Below are 18,028 nucleotides of genomic sequence, written 5' to 3' on the forward strand. Positions count from 1 at the left end.
ATCATCAATGTCTCACAAATAATGACGTAGTGTCTCAAGCACTCAAAAGCTAACAAGTTCGAAAAACCACCAAATAAAGCAAGAGAGAAAAGCAACACTCTCTCTCTCGAAGCCTATGATCTATACATCTTCTCCCCCTTTGGCAACAAGTTACCAAAATGTTCCTAGAAAATGCATAGCACTAGATCGACGCTCAGGCTTGATCTTCAGGTGGTGGTGGAGTCCGGATCACTCCAAGGACGAAGGCTTCGGTAGATGCTGAAGTAGTCACTGGAGTTGGAGCTGAAGTAGATGCTGGAGCTGGTGGAACTGAGGCTGTGGCTGGTGCTGAGGTGGTGGCTCTTGTGTCAGCAACTGGCACGGCAGATGACCTCGGGCCTCGTGGCACTCTGGCATAGGCATGAGTGGTAGTCCTGCCTCTCCTCTCCTGCATGTCCTCCTGGAGCTGCTCCACTGCAGACTGAACTTCCGTTACTTTGACATCCAAGTCATAGAACTTCTGTTCCATGATTCTCTCTAGGCTCTGCTGATTCTTAGTGAGGGTGGCCAGACTTTGCTCAATCCTCAGCGTGGATGCAATCAAGTAACCAAGCTGCTCTTGTTTAGTCTTTAAGAAATACTCAGATGCCTCCTCTTGAGTTGGCATCTTGGCAGCTTTCTCCTTCCTTGCCTTCTCCTTCTTTGCATATGCTTGGGCAGATGATGGCTCGTTCTCGGTCATCGCAACTTCATTGTTCTCAAAATCTGGACGGATGGGCAAATGTTCCTTGTCCAATAAATAGATGCCCGTGCCCATCTTGGAGTTGATGAGCTCCTGAATTTTAGGGGCATATCCGCAACTCCTCTTCTGGTCTGCTGCAGTCCTCTTGATTGTTTCCACTATGAGGCTCATCACCTTGAACTTCTGAGGCACATCAAACACATGTAGCAAGTTGATAGCATGGCCTCTGATCATCTTGTGATCTCCAGACTTAGGAAATAAGGTGTGCCTTAGTATCCAATTGATCGTCGGGAGCCCTGACAGAAGGTAATGTACTGAGCCAAACTTGAAGGTATCAAGTGCTTCATTTGGGATCTCCTTGTACATATTTGACATTGAGTTGTGGTCCATTTTCTTCTTGGCATAGATATCCAAGTCATCATCTTGCTCCTCTGGGGAATTTATGATTTGTGCCCACTCAGCCACTGTAGATTGGTACCTTGTACCCTCAGACATCCATGTGATCCTCCCATCTGGATAAAAGTGAGCTGTGGAGTAGAACTGCATGATAAGTTCCTCGTTCCACTTTGTGAGCTTCTGCCCAACAAAGTCAGCTACTCCACAAGCTATGAAGCTGTCTTGCACTCCAGGATAGTGCTCCTCATTGTCCTTGATGTATGTCCAATCAACCCAACGCATATCACAGACAATGGGCTTTTTATCTAGCAGCACTGTCTCATAAAAATCTTGCTGCTCCTTGGTGTGAAACCTGTAGTCCACGGCAGTCCTTCTCCTTGAAGCATGCGGGTCTGCTTCTCTCCATTTCCTTAGCCCTGAATCTCTCCTGAGCTTCATATCCTCAGCCACAGGATGAGCATCGTTGTGGTCTGGGATCTTGGGCTTTAGCTTTCTCAGGACATTCTCTTCCTCTTCTTCAGGAGCAGTCTCAGGCACTGGGGCCTTGTTCTTCTCACCTGCAGGAATGCTCCTTGTATTTCTCTTAGGCTTTGGCTTGGAGGAAGCTTTGGGCTTAGATGCAGTAGCCCCTGACCTTATGGCATCACCCATCAGCTTGGGTGCCTTGGGTGCTGGTGCAGCTACTTCTTCTTCTTCTTCCTCTTCCATGATGGAAGCTTTGCCAAGCACTCTAGCCACAGTCTTCTTCACCCTTTCCTTTCTTTTCTTGCCCTCAGCTGCAACTGGCTCTTGGGGAGTGGGCTTCTCAGTTGAGGCTCTTGCCTTTGACATGGGTTGCCTGCCTGCTGGCCTTTTGATTTTCAGACCTGGCTTAGTGCCTTGAGCTGGCTCAACTCTCTTGGAAGTGGCCTCTTCCTCTGCCACATAGTCCTCATCTTGAGAATATGAAGTCCTCTTCTTCCTTTGTCTCGTGGCAGCCTTTGGCAAATTGCTAGGAGTGCTCCTGCTGCCTTCATCAGATGAACTGGAGGGACGAGTGCCCTCACTCATCACCACTTGCTGCTCTGACATATTTTGGCTATCACTTTGATCAGACATGTGCAAACTGACCTGCTGACCCTGTGAATAGTTTATAGAAGAGATAGAGTGGATGAGCATCACAAAATGCAGAGATTTTTGCAAAAAGAATGATCCGAAAACTTAGTTTTAGTTTCCCACTGAAATCATCTCGGATCTACCGATTTTCAAACTCGGTGATACCGAAGCAGTTTTGGAACCTAAACTAGTGAACTCGGTAGGACCGAGTCACAGTTCGGTGGCACCGAGACTGCTAGGGTTTCACTGAGTTCAAAAATCGGTCACACCGATAAGTAATTCTCGGTCAGACCGAGTCTCACTTGTGCAATGGCAAGAGCCAAATCGGTGGGACCGAGTTTTTCAACTCGGTGGGTCCGAGATGGTTTCGGCGGAAACCTAAACCTAGAATTTTCGAATCAAACCTAATCTACGGGCATTTTGACTGGATAGAAGTTTATCAAACGTGGCTAGAATCAATATGATCACAATGTGCTAGGAATCAGATTGAGGAATAGCACAAAGATCAAGTCCATACCCTAGTTTGGCGGGGACATGCTACGGCGGCAACGGCGGGGCAGAATTCCCGTTGACGGCGACGGAGACCAGCGACTGGAGGCGGCTGGCGGCGAGAAGACGATCCGGAGACCACGAGGGCAGAGCAGGCTATCACGCGGGCGAAGGGGTTCGGAGAAATTTCCAAATTTTGCCTGTGACTATATATAGCCCGACCCTGTCGGTGTGACCGAGTGGAACAACTCGGTGTGACCGAAAGGTTCAAATCGGTTGCACTGAGATCGAAAACCTAGATCAACTTTATGATCTCGGTAGGACCGAAAGTGGAGTATCGGTCAGACCGAGAATCATAAAGAGGTTTTGGAAGTTTAAGTCTATGACGAATCGGGGACTCCGAGCGCTCCTCACACAGAGTGGTTCGAATCTGACTTGATCAAATTTTGTGATGCAGCATGAATAGAGTTTGAGACGAGAAAAGCATAGATAGCTAGAGGAGGTTCTTAGGCATCCTTGTCCATCCACTTGGCAAAAGAAGATAAAACCAAACAATCAAAACAACAAATGGATGTCCTCGAATGAGTAAAATATGCAACCAGCATGCTCACACAATAAGATGGCAAATGAAATATGTGACAATGCATGCGCAACCAATTCTAGCATCTATCAAGCAATTTGCGATGACTAGGTCATCTATATATGAGTATATTGACTTAGGAGTCAAGTGAGAACACTTGTTCATAGGTCATACTCATCATTTAAGCTCAAGTGGGGTTACCACTTTTACATAAAGCATTGTTGTGTTCACATCTTTAGAGTTGCTTTAGCTCAAGTCTTAGAGTAAAGCTCCCCCTAGATGCGATATCCCCCCTAAGAGGGATGAACTAACCTTGGGTTATGTCGATGATGACTTCATGTAGATATTGAAGATGTGGATGCTCAATGTTGATGTAGATCTCTTGGAGCTATCCATTTGAATGAATTGCACTTTCAATACCTACATGGGTTAGTCCCACAAGGAACAAACAAGGATATCCATAGACATAGAGTGATGCACACAAAAGATGATGTCCATGAAAACTTTTAGGTTACCTTGTCCCTTGTCTTACCAACAAGAGGGTTTGTGACTCCTTGAACTAGTGCAAGATGTGGAAGTTGATTGCACTTGTTCTTGCCAAAATGATAAGAGTGAAGTATGTTGGCGGAGTCACCCTCAAGAACTCTCTAGTTCTTCTTCCTTTGGATCCACATCATCTTGATGGGAATCCTTGGAGTTGTAGTCGTACTTGATGAAGTGGAGCTTGAAGTAGTCTTGGGAATCCACTTGACTAAGGTCTTTGGAGCTTCTGCAAATGCATCAATTTCCTCTTGAAGCTTGTCCTTCCCTTTTTGCTTGTAGTCTTGTGGTGGAAGATCATCTTGAGCTTGTGTCCCCTTGAAAGAAGCATACTTCTCTTGTTGAGGGACAAACTTTGTCTTGGGGTATTGATCTTCTTCCCACTCAACTCCATTTGCATTGAACTTTCGTTGAAAACCAACACCTTGATTCTTCCGGTGCATTCCTTGCTTGCGCACAATTTCCTCGAATTGCTTACTCCCGGCAAGGCTTTTGTACACTCCTTTCTCTATAATTCCCTTCAATAAGCTATTTTCTTGCTCAAGTGTAACTTGGCTAAGAGAATCATTAGTGGAATCAAGAGAGCTACTAGAAGTAACAATATTGGATTTAGCATGATCATTGTTACTACTAGAGGAAGAATCTTTCTTGTTAGACTTGACTTGAGGCATGTAAGTGGATAAGAGTAAACGCTTGGCAATGTAAGAAGAACTTTTCTTGCGGAGATCATCATTGATTGCTTTTAAGAACTCATGCTCTTGCTCAAGATTGAGCTTTTCAAAGCATAATTTCTCATGAGCTCTTAAAAGTTCTCGATGATCTTCGAAGATGGTTTCATGAGCAAAACTTAAGAGTGTTTAGTTCTTTAGTTAGGGCCTCAATCTTCTCCTTATCATTGTCATTCTTTTTATCTTGATTAGCATGTTTAATTGACATTTCATCATAGTATTCATCACTAGAGTTGTCAACAAGCAAATCATCACCTAACAAGTCATCTTCATCACTATTGAAATCAACATACTCGAGGTGTGTTACCTTAGGACCTTTGGCCATGAAGCATCTTCCAATTCCTTCATTTGGTGAGTCAAATATGTCGTAGGAGTTGGTTGACACAAGTGCTAGACCGGCAACACCTTCATCTTGAGTATCTTCGGAGTCGGAGTGATAACTTCTCTCGGAGTGGCTGTCGGAGTCGGAGCTGGATACGCATTCACCAACATGAGCTTGGTGTCTTCGTCTTGTGTAGCACCTTGATGATTTTTCCTTCCTTTCCGAATCCTTGCTTCTCCGTGAGTATCTTCGTTCATAACGATCATCTCTACTCCTTCTCTCTCTTGGTGGTGATTCTTTGCTTCTTCTTCTTGGAGAATCTTCTCTTCTCTTGTAGGGAGCCGTACACTCATTGGAATAGTGTCCGGGTCTTCCACAATTGTAGCAGTTTCGCTCTCGACTAGAAGATCTTTTGTCATTGTAGGACCTTGACTTGAAGCTTCTATCTTTGCTTCTACTCTTGTAGAACTTGTTGAAGTTCTTCACCATTAAGCTCAATTCTTCATTGAAGTCTTGTTTCTCACTTGATGATGTAGGGGCTTCACATGAGGCTTTATAGGCACCACTTGATTTGTTGTGAAGTTCCTCTTTATCCTTAAGTGACATCTCATGAGCAACAATTCTTCCAATCACCTCCGTTGGCTTGAGATCTTTGTAATTTGGCATCATTTGGATCAATGTGCACACGGTATCATATTTTCCATCCAAGGCTCTTAGAATCTTCTTGATGATGAATTTATCGGTCATCTCTTCACTTCCTAAGCCGGCAATCTCATTTGTGATGAGAGCAAGCCTAGAGTACATTTCAGCGACACCTTCACCATCCTTTATCTTGAACTTGTCAAGTTGGCTTTGAAGCACATCCAACTTGGATTCCTTGACGGAGTCGGTACCTTCGTGCATATCAATCAAAGTGTCCCAAATTTCCTTTGCATTCTCAAGGCGGCTGATTTTGTTGAATTCTTCGGGGCACAATCCGTTGAAGAGAATATCACAAGCTTGAGCATTGTATTGCAACATCTTCAACTCATCCGAGGTAGCTTCATGGTTCGGTTCTCTCCCATCAAAGAAGTCACCTTGCAAACCAACACACACAATAGCCCAAACGGCGGGGTTATGTCCAAGAATATGCATTTTCATTTTATGCTTCCAACTAGCAAAATTAGTACCATCAAAGTAAGGACCTCTACGGTGATAATTTCCCTCGCTAGACGCCATACTCTCCTAGGTTGTGAAACCAAGGCTATGTCCACCAAAAGCTATGGAGATCAAGAAAATGGAGACCAAAGCTCTGATACCACTTGTAGGATCGAAGTATGTCTAGAGGGGGGTGATTAGACTACTTGACCAAATAAAAACTTAACCTTTTCCCAATTTTAGTTCTTGGCAGATTTTAGCTATTGTAGGACAAGTCAAGCAATCATCACACAATTCAAGCAAGCATGCAAAGAGTATATTGGCAGCGGAAAGTAAAGCACGCAACTTGCAAGCATGTAAAGGGAAGGGTTTGGAGGATTCAAACGCAATTGGAGACACGGATGTTTTTCCCGTGGTTCGGATAGGTGGTGCTATCCTACATCCACGTTGATGGAGATTTCAACCCACGAAGGGTAACGGTTACGCGAGTCCACACAGGGCTCCACCCAAGGGTAACAGTTGCGCGAGTCCACACAGGGCTCCACCCATGAAGGGTCCACGAAGAAGCAACCACCCACAAAGGGTCCACGAAGAAGCAACCTTGTCTATCCCACCATGGCCATCGCCCACACAGGACTTGCCTCACTAGCAGTAGATCTTCACGAAGTAGGCGATCTCCTTGCCCTTACAAACTCCTTGGTTCAACTCCACAATCTTGTCGGAGGCTCCCAAGTGACACCTAGCCAATCTAGGAGACACCACTCTCCAAGAAGTAACAAATGGTGTGTAGGTAATGAACTCCTTGCTCTTGTGCTTCAAATGATAGTCTCCCCAACACTCAACTCTCTCTCATAGGATTTGGATTTGGTGGAAAGAGGGTTTGAGTGGAAAGCAACTTGGGAAGGCTAGAGATCAAGATTCATATGGTAGGAATGGAATGTCTTGGTCTCAACACATGAGTAGGTGGTTCTTTCTCAGAACATGTGAGTTGGAATGGTGTGTGTGTTCTGATGGCTCTCTCACTGAAAGAGAAGGAGGTGGAGGGGTATATATAGCCTCCACACAAAATCCAACCGTTACACAGTTTTCCAATCTCGGTGGGACCGAATTAATAAACTCGGTCGGACCAAAAATGTAAACCTAGTGACCGTTAGTGATTTTCGGTGGGACTGACATGCAACTCGGTAGGACCGATATGGTTAGGGTTTGGGCATAGCGTAATCTCGGTGATACCGATTACACAAAATCGGTGAGACCGAATTTGGTAATTAGCTAACCAGAGAGTTGGTCAGGCAAACTCGGTGGGACCGATTTGCTCTTTCGGTGAGACCGAGTGGAACTCGGTGAGACCGAAAAGTTACAAAGGGGAAACACTGAGTTTACATGGCAATCTCGGTGGGACCGATTCGCTCTTTCGGTGGGACCGAAAAGTTACGAAAGGGAAACAGAGAGTTTGCAACCCCATCTCGGTGAGACCGAGATCCCTATCGGTAGGAACGAATTGCTAGGGTTTGGCAGTGGCTAATGACAAGTGAAACTCGGTGGCGCCGGATAGGAAGAATCGGTAGGACCGAGTTTGGCTTAGGGTTTAGGTCAAATGTGGATATGGGAAAGTAGTTGAGGGTTTTGGAGCATATCACTAAGCAAATGAAGCAAGAGGCTCATTAAGCAACACCTCATCCCTCCTTAGTAGTATTGGCTTTTCCTAAAGACTCAATGTGATCTTGGATCACTAAAATATAAAATGAAGAGTCTTGAGCTTTTGAGCTTGAGCCAATCCTTTGTCCTTAGCATTTCGAGGGTTCCACTTTCACATCCATGCCATGCCAATCATTGAGCTTTCCTGAAATAATCATCTTGGAATAGCATTAGCTCAATGAGCTATATGTTGTTATGAATTACCAAAACCACCTAGGGATAGTTGCACTTTCAGCTACCGGTGCCTGTGCTGGCCGGCTCGTCCTCCACGTGTGTGGGCTCATCGGTGGAAGCCCTTGCTGGGGATCCCTCCCTGGGCGGTGTGGTTGACAGAGGAGGCATGTCGGGGGTGGCCCTCAGTGGCTCCTATTGCCGCTCTTCTCCTGCAAACCCGGCAAGGTTAGTAGTAAAGATACACGCCCTAACGCTCGCTAGCGGAAAGTGAGTAACGGGCTCATGCTGGGGGCTGCATTTTGTGCTGTGATCCGGACTGATCGTGATCATCTCCGGCGCACCTGAGGTGCGTGCCAGGGGCTCGTTGCCCGTCGAGGTCTTGGACCTCTTCGCCATCCTCTGCGCCAGAGTTTCCGTGTCTCTGCAGGAACAAATCAGGGCCGGAGCAAATCAGCAAAGACAAGAAAAACAAAGACTCAAGAAATGAAGAAAGCAGTGAGGCACTCACTCGTTTTCTTCTTCTGTCCTATTTTCCCTCCTCGGGCTAAAGGAAGAGAGGTCGAAGTCAGCCTCTGGTATGGTGTCCGTGAGAGGGGGGATACAGACGCGTGCCTCTTTTTCATGGTGGAGGCGGCGGCCGCTGCTTCCCTTGCCGCCGCGGCCGTGCGCCTCGTCTGGCGCACAGGCTGCGGCTGGGCCTCTTGCCGCTGCGTGGCCTTGCCGGCCGCTCCTTTGACGGGGACCTCTTCATGTGAGGAGGCTCTCTAGACAGGCTCGATGGAGCCAACCCGCTGAAGGACGTGCTTCTTCTTCCCCATGACTAGGGGCTCCTCATGCAGCTTCTCTTCATCTACCTCTTCAGCCGCTTCTTCGGTTGTCTCCTCAGCAGAAGGGCCCCCGGCAGCGGCGCCACTGTGCTCCCCGACAGGCACGTCCCGCCTGGCAAAGTCTTCCTCTGCGCCGGTCTCTTCTTCCAGGAAGCCGACACTATCGGCCTCCTCGGCAAAGGCTGCCTCTTCCGCCCTGCTGGCAATATACGCTAGCTCCTCGTCAGTGGTGCAGTGGATGAGCTGCGTTTCTTCCCAGACGGCCCTCTTCGACAAGTTGTCGAATAAATTTTGCACCTACTCTGCGTCTGGCTCGGCCCAGGTCTGGTCAAGGCCATGTGCATTGAACACCGGCATCATGTCGATGATGGAGGTCAGAGCGGAGTTGTTGCACAAGGGGACCACACCTGCTGGCAACCTGAGCAGCTTGTCGGCCTTCTCGGTCATGCCGGCCTTGTCGGTCTTGTCGGCCTTGAGGTGGAACAACTTTTGGTAGAGAGCTGCATGCTACATCACCGTCAGGTTGTTGTTCAGGCCAGGGAGTAGCCTCATGATGTTCGCCGCGTTCCGGTACTCCCAAGCTGGCCTCCCCTTGTTCCGTAGAGGGGCGATGCTATGGCAGAGGAAGTCGGTCCCAATATTCTCGAGTGTGAGCTCGGCGGCCTTGAGGCGAAGGATCCTGGTGGTTACAACTATGAGCTTTCCCGTCTTGAGGTTAGAGATCGCCCCAGTTGCCGCCATAGGTCAGCTTCGTCTGCCGGGGCGTACAGAACAGCATCGGGTCCTCCTCCACAGTCCAGCACCACTTGCCCCGCCATTCACCCCACTTCTCCTTATGGGTCCCATGTGGGTACGTCTTCTTACTCAAGACCCTAGGGATCCAGGTGACGCAGCCAGAAAGGGCGCGCCTCTTGGCTAGATGCGGGGGACGAAGTAGTGGCGGAAGAGCGCCATGTTGGGGACCACTCCGGCAAAGTTCTCGCAGAGGTGGGCGACGGTGGCCATGCATGCCACATCATTCGGCGTGAAGTCCAAGTGGTGGAAGCCGAAGGTGTGCATGATGTCGATGAAGAAATCCGAGAATGGGGGGCAGAGCCCGCAGTAGAAGTAATCGACAAAGGAAGTGAATTTATCTGGGGCACGCTCGGAGCAAGAAGCTTAGATGACATGGGTCCGTGAGTGCTCGTCTTCTCTCTCCCCCACATGCACATGCATCAGTCCTTGAAAGCGCGTCGAGCGTCGGAGCGAAGACGACGTGCTCCCTCCGCATCTTCACCAGCTCGCTCTCCGGCACCTCTTCCCCCTCGCTCGCCTTGGACGCTCCCTTGCCCTTGCTCATGTTGGGCACCATAGCAGCCGAGGGAGGGCGGGGGACCGAGAGCGGTGAGGGCGCGGCGGCGGCGGGCGGAGGAGAAAGCTCTGTTTTGGGCTCGAGGAAGAAGGACATGACGGTTCCTAGATTGGAAGGGGCAAAAGGGGGCAAATGAGCAGCGCCCCTGCGGATTCCACTTCTTATGGGAAGGCATGGGGCTGCCTCTTTATTGTTCGATGTGAAGGCGTTTTCGCAGGCGTGCTGTGACCGTTCACGCACGACCCCCACGTCGCCCACTCAATGCGGATTGTGCTGAAGCGCAGCAGGTGAGATAATTACGATAGTTAACCCCTGCGACGCGTGCCCGCACACTGTTTGGTCCTGGACCAACGATGCTCCGCACTCATGTATGGCCCAGGCCCGGGGGCTCCTGTCGGTGTAATAAAGTTTGTGCCCTTTGGTAGCCCTTACTTGTGCAAGGGCAGTTGCAGCCGCACCCACGGCAAGGCTTGGCGGGGGCATCTGGGGGCAAAATGCAAGACGACCAAAATGGCATCCAAGCCAGTAGCCAGAGGGCAGAAAACAAGCTGGACCCCCCGGCAAGATCCTTGCTGGGACGACCTGCGAAGCACTGACAAGACCACCTCAACTTGAAAAGCACTGACAAGACCACCTCAACTTGTGAAGCACTGACAAGACCATCACCCTTGAGGTTGAGAGCTCTGACACCATCGACAATGTCAAGACCAAGACCGAAGGGCGCCTGCATGGTGGCATGCAGATGTCAGGACCCCGATTCCAAGTCACATCGATCTAGCCGGTAACACCTCATATCACTTTGCGGCCTCACGCACGGTATTCCCACGGGTGTCGCCTTACCATAGCCCGGGACCGTTTGCGCCTTTTGGCCCATGTATATGATAGTGTCGCTAGCATCCATATGAAAGAGAACCCAGGCCGACATGACTAGTCGTGATCCCAAAATGGCACTAACTTACAGGTACATGAATCCACATCGAGCATGTCGGTCAGCAGTGTGCGAATCCGGGCTGTAGCACTGGGCTAACAGGACTACGGTGAACAGGGCTGTAGCAGGCTAGGCAGGACTCCGGATGTCACCGCGTGACATTTCCCCGAAGGGACAGACACATGAACGAAGTGAATCACATGCCGGCCAGTCAAGTGTTCCGGAGCAGTAGTGCTGGGCTAGCTGGACTCCGGTGAACCGGGCTGTAGCGGACTACTATGGATCATGGAATCACAAGACTACATTTCCCCACAAGAGAGGCTACCAAGGATAAACAACTAGGTTGTCGGATCCCACACATACCAAGCATTTCAACCATACACACAATATGCTTGATATGTGCAAATACAACATGGCATCACAACAAGACTCTACGACTCAGAGTATTTATTCATGAGGCTCCATGGAGCCAAGTATTACAAACATGGGCTCATGACCCAACATACAGAGCATACACGCAACTAGCGGAAGCATATACATGTCTGAGTACGGACATCTACAAATGAAAAAAAGCCGAGAAGCCTGACTATCTACCAGATCCTGCCGAGGGCACAAGATCGTAGCTGAGGTGTCAAGCTAAACGTCGAAGTCCACACGGAACTACTAGCGAGACTAATGTCTCTCTGCAAAACATAAAATAGGCAAATGTGAGTACAAATGTACCCAGCAAGACTTACATCAGAACTATCTAGATATGCATCGGTATCAATAAAGGGGGTGGTGGAGTTTAACTGCAGCCAGCCAGCTTTGACTCGGTGGCTATCCTGAACTACGACTCCAAGTAACTCTTTTGAGGTGGCGCACACGAGTCCACATATTCACCATACCAATACACCACTATGGATCCGCTCCCGTCTCCCTACGAGAAGGCCATCCGTAGTACTCACGCTTATCTTGCGCATTTTAGAGTATCCACTTTCACTTGTCTATGAACTGTACAGGCAACCCAGAAGTCCTTAACCGCCGACACAGCTATTCGAATAGATGATGTTAACCCACCAGGGGTGTACTTCTTCACACACGCTCTCGCCACTTACCACCATGTACACATCGTGTATCTCGGCAACGTTCAAGCGGAAGCCTGGCGAGGGAGTCGACCACGACCTGACTAACCACACAAGTCTCTCGTCCAGGTTTATCGCCTATTCGGGTTCCATCCGCAAGGAGATCCGGCCGGGGTGTCGCTCACGGCCCCAAACAATGTGAGCAGGGTTCCCAAGCCCACAATCCGGGTGCCACTTGGTACACCGTGCCACTGTGCCTAGTCTTTCCCAAGCCCACCTGTACCGGGTGCAACTTGGTAGACTACTAACACTACCTACAAACACCAGAAACTAGTTGCAACTCCTGGACAGAGATCAGTTTGATTAATAAATCGAGAGAGCTTGGAGCGCCCGGAGCCCAGTGTGTGGTAGTAACCGTTCATGGATCACAAACACAGAACTCAGTTCCTGAGGGCGGTTGCAATGGGACAACCCACCATGTACTCCTACATGGCCTCTCACCACTACCTTTACCAAATCGTGTTCACACACTTAGCTCTCAACAGTAGGACATGTTCACAACTTTCCAATTCACCCCCGATGAATCAGACCTGACACAACTCTAAGCAATAGCAGGCATGACAAACAAGCATGAATGAGTAGGCACATCAGGGCTCAAACAAATCCTATTCATGCTAGTGGGTTTCATCTATTTATGGTGGCAATGACAGGTCATGCAGAGGAAAGGAGTTCAACTACCACAGCGTATAACAGTTGAATCACTGTTGTCCTAATGCAGTAAAAGAGAGCAGGAGCGAGAGAGCGGGATTGTATTGGAATGAACAATGGGGTTTTGCTTGCCTGGCACTTCTGAAGATAGCATTGGGTCTTCATCAGTGTCAATGATCACATGATCAGAACAACGTCTACCGAGGGGGAACAACACTGGCAAACAGAGAATAAACACAATCAATGCAATGCACAATATGATGCATGAACATGGCATGTATATGTGATGTTGTTTGTGCTAAAGCCAACAGCAACAAGTTCAATGGAGCTGATTTGAATCAAGGATTCAAATGCAACTCCAAACTTAAGCATTTTAATGCCCTTTAGATGTTTTCATCTATACAGCAGGTTTAGGTTGGTTTGTCATGCATGAAACTCCTATGGATGGATATATTGAATTTTTCTGATAATTTTCATATATAAATTATTTCATTCTGAGCTACTGTTGAATTTCTATGATTTTTAGGAGTTTTAACTAATTTCTGGAATTTCTGAATTATTTTAAATATAGAAATTATTTACTACGTCAGCATGACATAACCATGAGGTCAGCAAGTCATTGGCGCTAGTCCAAGTCAAACATAACGTGTGGGGTCAGTCAACTACCAAGTGAGCACGGTCAACTCTGGCAAGTGGGTCCCGCTGGGTTATAAACTAATCTTAACCAGGAAAATTAGGCCGCTGAGTTAAACATGCGGGTCCCACTGTCAGTGACTCTAGGGGGGGTTAGTTAGGCGCTAATGACGGTGCCACGTCACCAGCCACCGGAGTTGGACGCCGGTGACCAAACCTGACGGTGGAGGATCGCCGGGGTTGCTCGGGACGGTGCTACAGCGGTCGGCTCGACGCGCTGGAGGCACCAGAGGGATGCCCATCCTCCCGCGCATCCATAGTATCACGCGGGAGGCTGCGCGGTGGCCGGAGACGATGGCCACGGCAACCATGGCGGTGGCCGGAGCTCAGCTTTGTCGGCGGGGCTAGCTGGAGGACGCAAAACACGGCGAGGTTAGGGGGAGAGTGTAGCGGAGCTCAGAGCAGGCTGGTAGAGCAGCTTAGCGGGCTCGGGGACGCGCTGACGGCAGCGTACGGTCGCCGAAGATCTTCACGGCCAAGGGTTAAAGAAGCGGGCGAGGACGATGATACGGGGCTCCTGGCGTCGTGCGGCTCGGCGATGAGGAAGAGGACGGCAAGGCGGAGCTCGGGGATGCGGAGAGGGAGTGAGGGAGTGGATGCGGCCGTGGTGGAGCTCGTCGGTGGCGGCGGCGCAGTTCGGTGAGGTGGGGAACATCGAGGGGGAGAGAAACAGAGGACGGGAGAGAGAGCAGCGAGTGAGGGAGGGGAGAGAGGGGTCTCAGGGCGTCTCTGTGGCGCGTCTGGAGGGGTCGGGGCTGTGCGGCTGAAGCACGAGGTGGAGGCGCGGGCACGGGCGCGTTGACACACCTCTGCTAGTAGGCAGAGGTTGAAGACAACGGTGCCCCTGGTGGGCTGGGCCGCCAAGTGGACTGGCCATGTGGGCTGCCCAGTTGAGTGCCAGGTAAGGTTGCTCTGTTTTATTTTTCTGTTATGTTTTCTATTGTTTAATATTCTGCCACTGTTCAAAATTCAAAACAATTTCAAGACAGTGACAAAACCCTTTGAATAATTTTATGTTGCAGAATGGACATTTCCAAATGCACATAAAATGTTTCAAAGGTATTTGAAATTATATTCAAGTTATATGAATATAACTCAAATTCAAATAGCTATTGATTTAAATTCAGAGTCCCAAAAATGAATCCTTAAAAATGTTCCTAAATTCTAGTTTGATATATAGCTCTTGCCAAAATTCTCAAACATTGCAAAAGGACATCTTGGAAACAAAGAATGAGATTTCCATGGTTCTTTGCCCTTGTTTTATTTACGTTTTTGATGCTTCCACTTTCCTCAATTCCAAGTTTCAGAAATTTAGACATGATGCATGAGTGCTCTATGATGCAACTAATACGAGCAATAATCTAGGGCCGTGACAGCAGATCTTTGTGAAGACCAGAAGGCAAAGTTCCCAGCAAGGTTCTCGCCGGGATGGTTGCGAGACCATGACAAGATTCTTGCCGGGGACTATTGCGAGGCCATGGCGAGGCTCACGTACAACAAGGCTCAGCTGCCCTGCCAACCAGGCCAGCACCTGCGTGGCGGCATGCAGATCTTCGTGAAGATCCTGCCACCGCTCCAGCGCAGCGGCTAGCCAGTCAGCTTGGCGTTGCATGCCTCATCATCCTGGATGCGTGTCAAGATGAGGTGATGCAGTGACGGACGAGATGGGCTCTGTTTCCATCCCCAATAAAGTTAGAGGGCACTTAAGCAGCGCAGTTAATGCGTTTGTCCTTAGACGTCAGTGATAAGCACATGCACTGTAGCACTTTACACCTCCTGTGTGCCTGCACGCCACTATGGTAGCCCCCCTTGGTATAAAAGGAAGGCCAGGGCGATGCAGGAAGGGACTTTTGGACTTTTCGGCCCAGTTTGCGTGCATAGTAAAGAGCCAAAGCTCAAGAACACTGAAATACACTATAAGAAGGACTAGGGTTTTACGCTTCTCAACGGCCTGAACCTGGGCAAAGATCCCTCATGTTGATCATTAGATCTACTCTTTGTGCACCCCTCTTCAATGACAAACCGTAGGAGGGATCCACGGCATAACATAGGTGTCACTTCCCCTACACTTTAATATGATAGTTTTGATAGTAGTAGCAGCAGCAATAGTAAAAGTGACAGTGATAGTAGCAGTAACTTAGCAAGCACAATATAATAGAAATTCGTAGGCATTGGATCGATGATTTGTTGGATGATATTCATCATGTGACAGTCATAACCTAGGGCGATACGACACTAGCTCCAGTTCATAAATATAATGTAGGCATGTATTCCTTAAATAGTCATACGTGCTTATGGAAAGAACTTGCATGACATCTTTTGTCCTACCCTCCCGTGGTAGCAGGTTCCAATTGGAAACTAAGGGATATTAAGGCCTCTTTTTCATAGAGAACCGAAACAAAGCATTAACACATAGTGAATACATGAACTCCTCAAACTACGGTCATCACCCGGAGTGGTCCCGACTATTGTCACTACGGGGTTGCCGGATCGTAACACATAGTAGGTGACTATAACTTGCAAGATCGGACCTAGAACATAGATATAATGGTGATAACATAAACGGTTCTGATCTGAAATCATGGCACCCGGGCCCAAAGTGACAATCATTAAGCATGACAAAGTCATAACAACATCAATCTCAGAACATAGTGGATACTAGGGATTAAGCCCTAACAAAACTAACTAGATTACATGATGAATCTCATCCAACTCCTCACCGACTAGCGAGCCTATGAAGGAATTACTCCCTCCCGGTGGGGAGCATCCTGGAATTGGCGATGGAGAAGGGTTGGTGATGACGAAGATCGAAGATACCCCTCTTCGGAGCCCCAAACGGACTCCATATCTAGCCTCCTGATGAAGAACAGGAGGTGATGGCGGCTCTGTCTCGTGGAGTGTGATAATTCTTTCTCCCTGATTTTTCCTGGAAAATAGGATTTTATAGCGTCGGTTTCAGGGTCTGCGGGGCCACTAGGTAGGGAGAACCCACCTGGGCATGCTTGGAGGGTGGCGCGCACTGGTGGGTTGTGCCCACGCAGGTGCCCCCCTCCATGGGTTCTTGGCTCCAGAAATTCTCTTTATTGATATAAAAAATCCTCGCAAAGTCTTGTTCCATTCCGAAAACTTTTATTTCAGCACAAAAACAACACCGTGGTAGTTTAGCTGAAAAAACGTCAGTGCATGTTGGTGCAACAGACCCTGGGTCTATCGCCCAGACTGCGGACAGGCACAGGACCAAGATTGAAGCACCAGCCCAAGTCAGAGATTGAAGTCCCAAGAGATTCGAAGAACCAACATATAGCTCGGAGGGACGAAGATTGAGCTAGAGGATCAAGATATCGGCAAGAGAAGGGCTTCCCTTGCGGGGTAGGCAAGCCAGGCAAGGGGTGAGGCCACCACCGGAAGCAGGCAGCCAAGGCCCCCGACAAGGTGTACGGGGGCTCGCGGGGGCAGAACCACCCCACCAACCACTCAAGCGCGACCCACGTCATAAATCAGTGCGGTGTCAAGCCGCAAGATGATTAAGTGGTAGCCATTCGCCACATGGTAGCCATTTCCTATAGTAGAAACCCATGAGTGGCACCCGTCCTGCGACGTGTCAAGAGAACAAGCGCATAGCTGGAAAGATAGCCCGGCAAGCATTGTCGGGCAACCAGTGATGTGACACCAAGCAGCGCATTTAATGCACCATGTCAGCCCGCAGAGTTAGGTATGATAGCACTGTTCTCTATCATATCAGTGGATAATGACTACTTTCCCAATGTGGTGACCCCTTTATCTATAAAAGGAGGCCCATGGCACCCGTAGGAGGGGTTAGAAGGTCAGAAAGTTGACAAACACATACGCGTGTATTCACAACTACCCATAGGCATCCCCTACCAGGCAAGTGTACTATGCCTCACCACCTCCATTCCACCATCAATCCACCAAAGCAGGAGTAGGGTTTTATGCCTCACGGTAGCCCGAACTTGGGTAAATTGCTAGTGTGCTCTCTTCCGTGCTGCCGTGCGCTAGTCTGCTCTTTGTGTAACGCGACGCTCTCCTGCCGAACCAGCAAGGGGCCTCCTGGTCCCATTGGTGGTCATGGATATCCTGTGACATCTTTAGCGCACCAGGTAGGGGGCTCGCTTGCGCGAACCTGAAAGCGTGCGTAGCGCGTCATCTTCATCACCATCTTCGTCTTCAACGACGCCATCGACCATGGCGCCTAAAAAGAAGAAGTACGGTGTCACGACCCTGATCCTAAGTCACACTGATCTAGCATGTAACACATCATATCACCTTGCGGCCTCATGCACGGTATTCCCACGGCTGACACCTTACCTGGCCCGGGACCGTTTGCGCCTTTTGGCTCACGTATATGATAGTGTCGCTAGAATCCATATGACAAAGAACCCAGGCCGACATGACTAGTCGTGAATCCAAAGTGGCACTAACTTACACGGACAGGCATACATGACCCAACAACGAATGTGTCGGTCATCAACGTATGAACCTAAGTCGTAGCAAGCTACAAGGACTTAAAGGAACAACGCATGACATTTCCCCGATAGGACAGACATAGGAACGAAGAA

This window comes from Triticum urartu, chromosome 4A (assembly GCF_056163025.1).
Source record: "Triticum urartu cultivar PI428250 chromosome 4A, HENAU_Tu73, whole genome shotgun sequence".
Classification (NCBI taxonomy): Eukaryota; Viridiplantae; Streptophyta; class Magnoliopsida; order Poales; family Poaceae; genus Triticum; species Triticum urartu.